The following is a 14735-nucleotide window of genomic DNA, read 5'->3' on the forward strand; positions in this document are numbered from 1 at the left end:
AGGTCAAAACAGATCTCAACTAGATTATGCTCATGTATTGGAAAGTTTAATGTACATCATGAATTGTACACGACCTGATATAGCTTGTGTTGTAAGTAAACTGGGTCGTTACACAAGTAATCCTGACCAAACTCATTGGATGGCAATGAAACGAGTTTTGGGGTATAAAAAATATACCAAAGATTATGCTTTGCACCACAATAAGTATCCTACGATAATTGAAAGATATAGTGATGCTAATTGGATCACTGGATCATCAGAATCAAAGTCCGCAAGTGGATACATTTTTTACCATTGGTGGAGGAGCAGTGCCTTGAAAATCATCCAAACAGACATGCAACGCTCGCTCTACAATGGAGTCTGAGTTTATAGCTTTAGATAAGGCTGGTGAAGAAGCTGAATGGATTTGAAATTTCTTGGAAGATATTCTATTTTGGCCCAAATCAGTGGCTCCTATATGTATACATTACGATGGTTAAGCGGCAATAGGAAGGGCTGAAAGCGTTATGTATAACAGCAAATCTCGTCACATACGACGAAGTCATAATACTGTTAGACAACTACTCTCTAGTGAAATTATCACAATTGACTACGTAAAGTCAAACGATAATGTATTAGATCTTCTTACAAAAGGCCTAAATAGTGAGGCGATTGATAAATCATCGAAGGGAATGGGACTATGGCAGAGTACAAGTCATTGTGGCGGTAACTCTACCTAGGAGATGATGCTCGGCGAAAAATATATATATTTAACCATTATTGGCTCACATTATAGCACGTTTAATCATCTTTTGAGTACTAAATATATTACTTTATGCTTAATATTATATTTTAATTGTGTAAAAATAAAAGGGTGTGAAGATAAAGAGATTTGGAGCGAATTGAATAAAATGCGGAAGTAAAAAAGAAGGAAAATAAACAACAAAAAAAGAGGAGACAGGGGGGACACCTTTTGGTGTTTGCCCACCCAAGTGAAAGATAAGAAAAAGAGAAATAAGCAACAATTAAAAAAGGCTTCTAATGCACCAAGAATTCGAAATTGAAAACGTTCACGGCCTCTAGCTTGAATTTGAAGCTTGAATTGTTCTTATTATTTTATATATTGGTTTATTTATTTAATCTTGTACTTAATTATTTGATTGTTTGATCACCAATTGAATACTATCTACAAATCTAGAATTTAATTTGGGAGAGGGAATCCTAGATTGCATATAAGATAGAGTAGAGCGAGATCTTGAACCTGAGTATTGAGATTGGATTTGCGGTTAGGATAGGGATATACCTGATCGCCTTGTTTGGTTATTATATGGGAATTATTAATGTGTTCTTGTTAATCCTAATTCCATAGGAATATAGGCGTTAGGTTAGCTTGAATAGGCGAGTAGTACTTCGGGAGAAGGCTACGACTAATATTAACCCTGTCAATCAATAAACTAGATAAATTAATTAAACAATTTAGGTAGAAAACTCAACAGGATTGTTAGCCAACCCATAGCTCTAGAATATCGTCTCTCATTGAGTTCGTCTCTAATATTAGCTAACTTGTTTCCTTTAATCTCTTAGTTTGTAACTCTAGATTAATTTTAGTTAAATATCTATACTTTAGGATGCGCTTGAATAGATTAATTATTTGGTTTAATTTAGTTGATAGTTAATCACAAGTCTCTGTGGGTACGATATCTAAACTTACAATCTTATATTACTTGTCGACCACGTATACTTGCGTGAGCGTTTGGGAGCAACAAGTTTTTGGCGCCGTTGCCGGGGACTTAGAAATTAGCTGTTTTTCTAAATTAGACTTTTACTTTTATCTTTACAAGTTTTTTTTGTAAATATTTTTATGTTTATAATTATTTGGTATTTTCTCTTAGTGTGTTTCTAGTTATGTCAGCATGATATCTAGGGATGAAATATACAGAGATAAGATTATTGATGAAGATGTTTGGTTGACAGAAGAGTTTTATGGCCCGTACTTTTGGGCTTGTCATGACCTGACCTCTTGGAAGTCTGAATTTGAATATGAGAGTAAGGGTTGGTATTGTGACGAATATTATCGATTAAGGGAATATGCAAAACGACGTTGTTTACTAACAACGTTGGTAAATGATTGGTCTAAGGAGAGAGTTAATCTTGCACAAAAATGACAGGTTTAGCTTGGTTGTACGCAACTTGGATGTAGATTTCAGTACAAAGGTTGATGTGTGTAACGCCTAATAATTTAGTGGTGAGTTGCGTGAAGCTGAAAAAGATCTTCTAGGCCAAATTGAGGAGCTAAAATGATAATATCAATTATTAGACCATGTTCTTGTTGATGATGTTGATGTTGATGGAGTATATATTATTGAGGATGTCAAAAATAAAGTAGTTTTAGAGTTAGGGCGTGTTGGTCCTTATTCTAAATATTTTTCTACATTATGTTTGGATGGAGACATGGAGATCAAGCCTTTGGAGAGTTGTATAGATGAAGAACAAGACCCTTACATTCTAAAATTTTCCACACCAAAAAGACAAAATGATATACCTCACTTAAGGGCCAAGAAGTGCAAGATGTGATATCTATTGTTTGGTTCCTTTATTTTCACATCACCACCCCAGGAACATGATAGAAAAATTGATGCAAAATTGGGGGCGCAATTCATATCCTCAAAGTGGAAGAAAAAGTGGTGAAAGTGATGGCGTCGTGCCGCGACGTTAAATAATGCGCTTGTTGGGAGGCAACTCAATTCTACTATTTTTTTTTTGTGTGTTATTTTTGTATTTTGTAGGAGTAGAAGCATGGAATAAAAACCAATAGGCATATGCAAAAGCGAGCAGGCAGTTGAAACTAAGTGTGAGGTACTCGCATAAAGAATCATACTTGGGAGAAGTCTGAGTATCCCGTGAGCTGTTAATGTTCGTCCTTTGGCCTACAAGGGAGTCTCTTTTATCTTCTTGTTATTTATAGTGTGTATTGAGGACATTGCATAATTTAGTGGGGTGAGGAGATTGTCTGAGTAATATTTTGTGCTATTTGAGCTTAGTTGTAATATTCTTTCTTAATGTAGTGGTTTTTGTTTAAAAAATAAATAAATAAAAAAGGAAAAAAATAGAAAATTTGAACTTGTCTCGACAATGGATTTTACGGACAACTTTCTTAAGGGATTAAGGTCCAATTTAAAATGTAAAAAAAAAAAACTGATTTTATTTTCGTTTCTAGTTAGTTTTAGTTAGGTAACAATCTCCTTTGATTTTTCTTTGTGCATCGGTTCTTTTCCAAGGGATGTAACTTGAACCGAATAAGTTTTTTTATTTTTAGGAATAGATTTTTTCTTTATTTGTTTTAGGATTAGTAAAAGAGGGAGAAGAAAAAATTTTGTAACTTGTTTGATACTAGCATATTTAGGCATGAGCTTGAGTAGTATTTTTCTCTGAGTGGTTGAGTAATGAATAAAATAGCAGTCTTTTTGACACTTAGGATCAGGGTTGTGACTCTGTATATAGGTTATTCTTATTTTGTTGTTCGTTATGATCATGTCTGTCTTAGAGTAGAATTGATCCATCTTGATTGATACTTGTGCCATGTGGGGTGAGGATTTCTTGCATATATTTCATGCTTTGCATCTTAGTCGAGAACTTGCCATGCATGTTATTGAAGCGAAATAAAAGCGTTGCTCTGTTTAAAAGATGATAATAGGCTTTCTTTGATTTGTCTTGCGAATTTTAGCCTTTTTAGATTTTGTACCACTAGTTAGCCCTTTGAACCTGTAGCCTTTTGTTTGGAAGCTGTATTTTTGCCTTGATTCTTTTGTTAAATCTCTAGGTTTTGCACCCTGCTTCCTTGAGCATTGTTTCTTAGACTGTGATATTAATTGATAAATTTGAAGAAAAGGATGATTAAGTGAAAAATAGTGACCAACGATAGCTTAAAAGTGATAAAAAGGCTCTCTTGAAAAGAATGTGACATGAAAAAAAAATATTGCTTTGAAAAAAAATGAAACATTCTTGATATGAGGGAAATACTCTGAAACAATTGATGAATAGAAGGATAAAAATAAAATTAAGAGATGAGTAATGGGTGATGAAGCCCAAAAATGCAAAGTGCTTAGGGAAGTATAAGTCACTATTATATAGTTCTCCTACCCGTTCCCTAGCCAATATTACAACCCATTAAAGTCCTATTTAATTTTATTCGAGCACACTTAATTAGTAGATATGTACATAATGGGCAAGCCTATGGTTCTTTGTGCATACATGTGAATTTGTTTGTGAGTGCGAGAGTTGTTCTTTAATGCCAAGTCCTTAAATTATATCCATTCCTTGATTTGAATGTATGGACTATTTATTCCTGAGAGGGCACTTAAATTGTTCTTTCATGATAGATAAGTGATGTTATTAGTTTTATTTGACAGAGTAGGTGAGCGAGCATAAGTTTTGGTGAGTTAGAGTCCCTCTCTGAGGTTAGGAGGTTAGAAGTTTGTTATTTGTTTGTGACTTGTATATCTTACACGATGATGAAGAAGTGTATAATTGATGGTTTGAGTTTCTATAGAGACAAATTGTTAGTATCAATCGAAGTGGTGGTGTTTCTAGGCTTGATTTAGTGAGAGCTGTTTTAATACTTACTCGAGGACGAGCAATAGTCTAAGTGTGGGGTGTTGATGATCGGCCAAAAATACATATATTATCCCAAAATATAGGTTCAATGAGATCAATCAAAGTCACTAATGACGATTCAACATTGTCAAATAAAACTTTGATCCATTCTCGTGATAAAGACAATGTTCAGTACTAAGGATAAAGAGTTAAGACTTTTTAATAGTTTCTAAATTTGATACAGAGTATATCAAATAGTGTATATATGGGATAACACGTTTACGAATCACATATGTAAGTGTGAAGTGTAAACCACTTCAAGGAGAATTATGTAAGGTTTGTTCTCTACGCACTTATGAACGAGGCAGTGAACATAACAATGAGAATCAAAAGTCGTTAAAGGGTTTATTGTGTGACTTATGATTGTCTAAGTATACACCAAAGTTCAACGGTTCAAAGATATCAAATCTACCATTTGACCGAGTATATCTGACATAAGTTCACTATGGAAAGTTCAAAAGGAAACCTACTTATCCAAATTTGATTAATCCTTGCGTGTAAATCACATAGTTTTTCATACATGTATATTTTCAGATAGTCATACCCCATTCATGTAGGGGATTATTGATTTTTTTATATAATTAAATAAAAGATGTGAATGGGAAATGGAGAGAAAAAATTTGGAGGGAAACGAAAAGTTTGAAGGATTTTTTTTACTAAGGCATTTTTTCCCTCATCGAAAAATGGAAAGGAAATTCTTATGCTTATATAGAGAAGCACATCTTCTAGCTCTTAAAGAGTTGAGAAGAAGTGGTGCCTCACGTTGTCGTCCCTCGCTCGCTCGGCTCGTCTTCAGTTTCGGCTCGGATTCAGATGGATTTGGTCAACTGATTTGATTGATTAATTTCTTGAGCCAAATTTATTTTTTGTTTTCCGTTGTTAAATTTAAGATTTTTGGTTCCCAATTGTCAAATTTGCGCATAACAGAATTTTAATTCTAGCGAACAGACACCATTTCAAATGAATAGGTATCTTGGCACTTGTTGACACCCAAATCGTTGGCTATAAATACAGAGGAGTAGCCTCATTTTTCACTACCGAAAATCTAAAAACTATCCCCTCTCTCTTCTGCATTATTTTTCCAAAGCAAAACGTAAGTATCAGTATAGTTTACTATCATTTGTTGAGTTCAACGAAATTCTATAATTTTCATTACCGGTATTACAGAATAGTTATTTTGTCTAATCCTAGGAGGAATTAATCCAATAACCTTGGGTAATAGAGATTAAACTCTCTCTATCATTGCTCTCGGCGTAGGTTATGCTAACCTGTACCGACCTTGGTAGCCATGGCTAAGAAGAGAGGTCGGCCGTTCAAAAATTCACCGCTCGTTACGGTTGGAAGTTCCGTCAGTGCAACTGTCATCGCTGATACCATTGAATGTGGTAATACACAACAAACTGCAACCCCAACTGGTCCACCATTCACGACTAGATCTCTAGAAGTGGGATGCTAGTGCTTACACATGTGCATTGAAAAAGTTGGTTCTAAGACAAAGTCCCTCAATTAATCAAGGAAATTTAATTAACAATGTGGAGAAGACGATTAATAAAGAGACCAGAACATGCTTCGGCCAATTGAGATTATTCAGATTCGAATTGAGCCAATCGCAGAAAAGAAAGTAAGTTTGACTGGAACGCCTTGGGTGAAACTCTTTGCTGGAAATAGATCTGCAGAAAATGGTATGGCCTTATCCCATATTGCTCCAGAAGTAGTAGATGGTCAATATGTAGTGAATTTAGACAAACTGGAGGTAGAAAATGAGACAGAAAAATGGAAGAAAGTTCTAATTGTTTATGTAATTGGGGAAACGCCAGGCTACAACCAGATGCATCGCTATATTGCCCAACACTGGAATAAGGTAGCTGAACCAGATCTATTTTTACATGAATATGGTTATTACATAGTCAAATTTCTCAGTCTAAGTGATTTACAAGAAATCCTGTATGGAGGGCCTTATACCATTAATAACAAGCCTATTATTCTCAAGCAATGGTCGCCGGAATTTGATTTCAATGCAGAATTCTTAACAGAGATTCCATTATGGGTAAACTTTCCTAAACTTTCGATGAATTGTTGGGGAATAAATTCTTTGAGCAGGATGGCTAGTACTCTAGGTAATCCTCTGTTTGCTGATCAATGCACCACCAAGCAAACTAGAGCGTCTTATGCTAGAATATTGATAGAGGTAAAAGTAACAAAGAAGCTTCCTACTGAAATAACTGTTAATGATCCGTCTGGTAGACAGTTTCAATAGCCCATTGAGTTTGAATGGAAACTAGAATTTTGCTCAGAATGTTTAAAGATTAGACTTGATTGTATGAAGCAAAAACAAATAGGGAAACCAGTGCAAAACCAAAGGAACAAAAGATATATACTAGTTCCAACATGGGTACCTAAGAACAAAGAGCAACAAAAAAAGGAACCAATACAGATGGAACAAAATGAAGATACAAATAACCAAGCTAAAGGGAAAAGTGTTGTGCAATCAGCAGATATGAATACTAAAGGAGGCTGGACACAGGTTAGAGAAAAAGGATCAAGCTCAGGTATAAAAGCAACAACATCACAAAATTATCTAGCTCCTGGGGACATTGCAACAGAAAATGGATTTCAAGCTTTGGCTGATGAAGAACAGAGAATTGTGAAAGCTAAACCTCCTGATTTAGGGGGTAACACTAGGCTATCATAATGACATGGCTCTTTTGGAATATTAGAGGAATAAATAAGATGTACAAGCAGAAAGAATTAAAGCAGTACCTTAAAAACAATCATATAAAGTTAGTTGCTATCATAGAAACTAGAGTTAAACAAAATAAGGCATTGCATGTTGCTAGTAGAGTTACTCCTAAATGGGAAAGATTATCAAACTATAAGGAAGCAAGAAATGGCAGAATATGGATCACTTGGGATCCTAAATGGTATGACATCCAACTGGTTCAAGAAGTTGCTCAATTCATACATTATCAGGTCACTGGTTTACACAATGGAATCAAGTGCTTACTTACAGTCTATGGATATAACACAGTTGAACAGAGGAAAGCTCTATAGGATGGGTTACATAGGATAGCTACTAGAAGTAATGAACCTTGGTTATTATGTGGTGATTTCAATGCAGTCCTATACCCACATGATAGGCAAGGTTCACCAATAACTATGGCAGAATTACAGGACTTCTCAAATTGCTATAATAGTCTTCTTTTAAATGAAATTCCTTGGAGAGGCGAATACTATACTTGGACAAACAAGCAACAAGGAGCAGACAAAGTTTGTAGTAGAATTGATAGAGCGATAGAAAATGATGAATGGATGGTGCAATATGGACATCTGACAGTAGAGTTTGGAGAACCTTTCCCTTCAGATACTTTAATGTTTGGACTGAACATAGAAGTTTCAAACAGATAGTTGATGATGGTTGAAAAAGAAAGGAGATAGGATGGAAAATGAGAAATGTATAGCTCAATCTGAAACAACTGAAACCAACTTTCAAGCAACTTAACAATGAAAAGATTAAAGGGATCACTGAGAAAATCACAAAGACTAGAACTGCATTGAAGGAGCTTCAAAAAGAAATGCAACATAGGTACTCTAACTCCCTGGCTGAGCAAGAGAAGTGGTCTATGATCGAAGAAAGTGTGGTGCAGCAAAAATCCAGAGCTACATGGATCAAACTAGGTGATTCAAACACAAGGTATTTTACAGCAGTAATGAAGGAAAAACAGCACCAGAAACAGATTCTGTAGATCACTTCCCTATCAGGCATAAAGCTGAAAGAACCTAAAGCTATCAAGGAGGAGTTTACAGCATTTTATAAATCCTTGATGGGATCAGCCGCAGTTTCTCTTCCTAGAGTTAATACGATAGTGATGAGAAATAGACCTCGACTGTCCCACTACCAACAGATTGAGTTATGTGCCAAAGTTACAGATGCTGAAATTTGTGAAGCACTTGGTTCAATTGGTGATCGCAAGGCTCCCGGGATTGATGGATTCAATGCTACCTTCTTTAATAAAGCTTGGCTAATCATCAAAACTGAGGTACGTGATGCTGTTAGAGAGTTATTTAACACTGGAATCATGTTTAAAGCTATTAATTGCACCACACTAACCCTGCTTCCAAAGATAGCAAATCCTAATACTGTGAAGGACTATCGACCTATTGCTTGTTGCACAATGATGTACAAGTTGATTGCAAAAGATCTTGTTGGGAGACTACAAAAGGTTATAAATTGCATCATCTCAGAAGCTCAGGCAGGTTTCATTCCAGGGAGAAGGATTGTGGACAACATTATACTTGCACATGAATTGGTTAAGTCATACGGCAAAAAACACATCTCTCCAAGATGTATGATCAAAGTTGACTTGCAAAAGACCTATGATTCTGTAGAATGGGTTTACTTGGAACATGTTCTAGAAGGATTGAATTTTCCAGAAAATTTTATCAAATGGTTAATGGCATGTGTGAAAACAGTTAACTCCACCATTCTACTGAATGTGGAATCTCTAGAGCCATTTAATGTTGCTAAAGGCCTAAGGCAAGGAGATCCAATCTCTCCTTTCTTGTTTGCCATTGCTATGGAATACTTGAGCAGACTTCTCAGGTGAAAGAGATTGGATTTTGTGAGGTAGATGGAAAAGTAGAAAAGGTGTAGTCTAATTTAGGTGGGGAATATGCTTGTGGAGACATAGGGAAGAAGGTAGGTTTTGAGGGAAAACTGGATTTTTTTGTGGCTCAAAGTGGTCATTTCTCAGAAGTTGAATTTGTTCTTTGATGGAAATCGTCTCCTTTTGTTATTGTTGGAAGAATTGGAAAGTGAAGTTCCTGGCAGACAAATCTCGTATTGTAAATTTGCCAATCTTAGTTCCAAGGTTTTGATTAGTCCGGCATGGTGAGACGATGCCTGCTCCATCTTTTTCACAATTGTTTCCATTCTGCTCATCATTTTGTTTTATGTATAGGCCACATTCTTTATGGTGTTGCCTATATTGTTCAGTACCTTGTTTTGGCAGATGGAGTTTTCTGATTGCCAGTTCATTGTTGTTTCGATGTCACTTATTAGGGGTTTTTCTCCAGTAGGTAGCACTATGCTTTTCTTGGGAATTTTTGGAGCATGGCTTATACCCTCTTTATCAAAAGGTTGAAGTGAAGGAAAATCTTGGGTATGACTGGAGCTTGAAGAAATTAGCATGAATATTTGTGGTTGTGTGGGATTTATGATTTTTTTAGTTGGTGAAGTTTCAGGTTTAGGTGGCTTTTTGGATTCTGGGGTATGAGCTAGTGGTGATTTGGGTTGGGATGTGATTTCACTATCCTCCCATCTTGGAGTGAATTTTTCTGGTAATTTTGGCCATTCCTGGGGTTTGTAACTGACAAGAAATTCATATTTACCTGGACGGCTTAATGAGCCAGTTGAAGGATCGTTATTTTCATATTTGGCTCAAAATTATTTTTCAGTGGTTTTCCCCTTTTTCTTTGATTTTGGTTTGGTTTTATTGAGGCCGAACCTTTCCCAATGACGTTGGTGGTGTTCAATATATTCTTCAACTGGATCTTCCAAACAGTCTTGACAGTCACAATCAAGATCCCAAGGGCAGTGTCCCGTAAAGGGGCATTTGAACCACCAAGTCTTTTTTCCTTCTTTGTCGAAATTTTGACACCAGTCATGTTCTTCCATGATGCTTTGTATATTCCTAAAGAACTCCCCATCAGGTTCAAGGTATGTATCTATTGTATCTTTGGGTTGAATTATTTGGCATGAGAAGATGGTTTTATTGGATTTTTTGAGATGGGAATGGTCAAAGCTTATGCAAACAGTTTTGTCATTTCTTTTGATAAAAGTTGGTTCACCAGATTGTAGAGATTCCTCTGGTTCTCTTAACTTTTCATAATTTGTGATCCAGGAATCAGGAAGAATTTTGACAAGTTCATCTTTGTAAATTTGTCTGGGTATTTGAGTGCACATGGTGTTTCCTTTGGTAGCATCAATATTAGGAGTAAAGCATTTTCTCCTCCGGGAAGGCAAAGATCTATGGAATGATTTTGGACTCGCCACGCCATTTGGTGATGAAGAGTGGCTTGGATGGAATCTTTAGCTTGAGGGGCTCCTTGGATTTGGACTTGGATTTTTAGAGCTTCGGTTAAGTATGGATCATAAAGGGACATGTTGAAATTTGGAAAGATAGTTATGAAGACAGTCCCAACATTTAGGATAACTTCTGTAGTTCCCAAATTTTCATGTTGGTACTCCACGTATCTTGTATCTAGAAGAGAAAGTCGAGCTACAACAAGTTGACCTTTTCTTCCGTGATATGTTAAAGCAATTCAGATAGCACCAAAATGGATATGGGTAAAACCATGATCTCTCCATTGTCTAGGAAAATCATCTGGAATTTGAAGAGTGATAAATTGTTCCTCTCAAGTGGCAAGAATAGGATATTGGTCAAGTTTTGAGGCAACAACATATTCTTTGACTCCTTTTGGTCTGTGTTGGACTAAGGAACGAATTTGGGTCCAGGGTGCAAATGATTTTTTGGCGAAAGCTGAGTAGGGGTTTATAAGTGGTAGATCAGTGGAGGATACTTTTTGTTGATCGGGTAGGATACCTACTTCATAGAGGTAATCATATTTTTTGGACAAGGTTTTATATAGAGTAGGAGACATATTCATTTTTGCTAGGGAAGAGGATGATGGAAATGACTCAGACATATTTAGTAAACTGTTCCTCCCTCCGAAATGATGGGATGGCTCTGATACCACATTATAAGGAACAGAGCAAGAGACTAAAAGAAAGCAAACTAAATCATAGATACGAAAGTTTTCCTACAAAGGGGCTGGCTTCAACAACCCATATGGGACGGCTTGCCAAGCTACACAAACAGTTAATTTATTTATAGTCGCAAAAGTTTTCCTACAAAGGGGCTGGCTTCAACAACCCATAAGGGATGGTTTGCCAAGCTACACAACTCAAAAAACTTTTGTATTATAACCAACGTTAGCTGTTTATAACACAGAAAACTTTCGTACTACAATAAACTAACTTTCAAAGAGTATTCTTACTCTATTTTCATACATGGATCGGCCTTTCCATCCATTCAAAAGAAAGAATAAGAGGAAAATTTAGAAAGCACTCATATGTAATATATCACAAAAGATTTAAAAGGATTACCAGATGATCTTCCAACTACTACAAGGCCTCCTTTATATAGGACTAAGAGGTTATTACAAGACAAACTTACATAATAAAATAATCCTATCTTACATGGCAAACTTATCTATATATGGGTCCTTCTTGGCATGTGAAGAACTTTAGGCAAAACAACTAAAAAGCTCCTGAAAACATGTGAAAGTGGTGGAATATACATGGTGTAGCATGTGAAAGGATGAGGGAGCATGTGACTACATGTAAAAGTAGGGTGTTGCATGTGACGAAGCATGTGGAAGCATGTGAAAACAAGTGGAAGTGGGGCCTGTATAGTATGGAAAGATGTGGGAATTTGTCTTGGCATGGGTAGGATATTTTTGAGGGGTTTTTGGTAGGTAATGTAGGATTATGGTGGGATTAGTAGGGATTTAGATAATTATCCTTCATTGATTCTAGGGTTGTCTTCTAGGCATCTTTTCAAAGATCGGGTGTAGTAATGCCTGGAATTTGACGGTCCTTCTCTGTTGTGTTCTTTCTCTTTTGGATTGAGAGATGTAATCCGCAACTTTAATCTGGAAATTTCGTGAGTGATCTTTTCTCGGATGACTTCGTATAGGGTTTGATATTCTTTTGCTGCTTCCCGAACTCTTTCCCAATGAGGATGAGTGTTGGTATAATTCCAGCTTGCCCAATCTTTTGGCCATATCTCTCTCGGGATGCACCTATTTTGCTGGAAAAAGATTCTTTGTGCCTCGCTATATTCTTCTTCCATTGATAAAATGGACACGGAAAATTTCCACCAGAATGATGCCTCTACTTGTGCCTGGACTTTTCCATTAATGATCTTCACTGGCCTATGGAACATAAATATCTTTGCTGCGTAGGAATCGCTGAAATATTTCATCCAATATCTTCTAGGCTTGAACCATAGTAAAAATACTTTAAGAGCTGGTGCAATGTTATCAAAATCCTTAACGACGTTGCATTTGAATTCCATGAAAATGTAATACTGATGGCATAGGTACCAGAAAATCATAATAGTTCTTGTAGAAAATCCTTAGCTTGAGCTATGAATGTATGGCAGAATGGATATTCTAGATTAACCCCATATGGCCTGAGAATGGATCCTCCATGTTGCCGGAAACTTGGAGCTCATAATACGTTCTTCTTTCCATAATAATTGACGGATCAAAGGGATCCATGAGGTTGAACAACTCCGGTGGATGGTCTGTTGGCTTTGATGAACTTGTTCCTGATATACTTGAAAGCATGAAGATGTGGCTAATTAGATTTTGCTTTGACTTTAGTTTTTCTGGGGAAAATCTTGTTGAGAATTCTTCCGGTCGAGACAGAAAATGTGCGAGAATATTATCTTTCCTTTCAGATGCTTGACTTGAAATTTGTATGGAGAGAACCATTGAGCCCATCTGAGAATCTGAGGATTGGGAATAATTTTTTAATTTATCTGGATCATCTTTGGGAAGGCCTTCATATTCATTTCTATTAGAAATTCTGTATAGATAAGGAAGAAATTGAATTTCTTGATTTCATTCTTTACTGCAAGAATTTCCTTGAAAGTGGAGTGACAATGTTGCTTGGCATCTTTGAACTTTCCGCGTATCCGCATATTTTCCTCTGGCCATCTTTTTCTTCAAATAGAACAGTACTCCAATATTCATGGCTGGCATCAGTTTGCAGTATCTTCTTTCCATCTAAAGGGATGCAGAAAGACTTGACATTTTTAGATATCTCTTTTATTTTTCTGACTACTTCATCCTGTTTCTCTCCCTATGATGGAGCATTTTTCTGGAGCATTTTTGTGAGCGGTTAAATGCATGTAGAGATATTTGGGATGAAATCTCTTTCATAATTTATTATCCCCAAGAAGTGTTGGATCTGCTTTGTTGTGAAGTTGGTCTAGAAATTTGAGTAATTCCTGACATATATGTGGTCCTGGACTGTATTCACCTTGGACAAAATGCATTCCGAGAAAATCAATCTCCTTTTGAGCAACAACCATCTTTTTTGCTGAGAGCATGATTCCGTACTGTGTTACTAATGCCACAAATTGATGAAGCAAGTTGACATGTTCTTCCAATGTATCACTAAATAACAGGATGTCATCTATATAAACTAAAGAGGTATGGAGGATGGGTTGGAATATTTTTATCATGGATTTTTGGAACAAGAAGGGTGCAGTTTTCAACCCGAAGGGCATGACTTTTCATTGGAAGTGATGATCGGGGATGCAAAATCCCGTTTTGCGTCTTTCTTCAGGGTGGATTCCCAATTGCCAAAATCCAGATTTTAAATTAAACTTGAAAAAATATTTGGCCTTGGATAAGTAGGAGAAAAGGGTGAGTTTATTTGGGATAGGAAACTTATCATCTTGGAGGAAATAGTTAAGTGGCTGATAGTTGATGACTAACCCGAGTTTTCCTCTTGTCTATTCAGCTCTTTTGTTGACATAAAATGCTTCGCATGCCCATTGTGAATCTGATGGCTCTATTAGATCAAAATACAAAAGTTCTTCACATTCTTTCTTTGCAAGCTGAAGATGGTCTGGATTCATCCCTGAATGGTTGGCTTTTGTTGGATTTATATTTTCATTCTTCTTGAAAAAGAGCTTGATAAAAAAAACTCTTCGTTTTTTCATAACGGGCATTTCCCTTTCTTTATGAAATCCTTATGGGATTCAGCAAAAAAACTCTTCGTTTTTCCATAACGGGCATTTCCTTTCTTCATGAAATCCTTATGGGATTCAGCACATGAATGTTCAATGAGATTTTGCTCAATCTTTTTGATTTGTTCATCGTCTGTGATTTGGAATAGCCTCGAAATCTCAGAATAAGGTCTGAACTGCTTTTTAATAGCTATCCCATTAGCCTTGATATGGAGTTGATCTCTAAGTTGTCTGTAAATATCGAACCCAATAATAAGATCCTTTCCTGGTACATCAGAT

Source organism: Nicotiana tabacum, chromosome 16 (assembly GCF_000715075.1).
Source record: "Nicotiana tabacum cultivar K326 chromosome 16, ASM71507v2, whole genome shotgun sequence".
NCBI lineage: Eukaryota > Viridiplantae > Streptophyta > Magnoliopsida > Solanales > Solanaceae > Nicotiana > Nicotiana tabacum.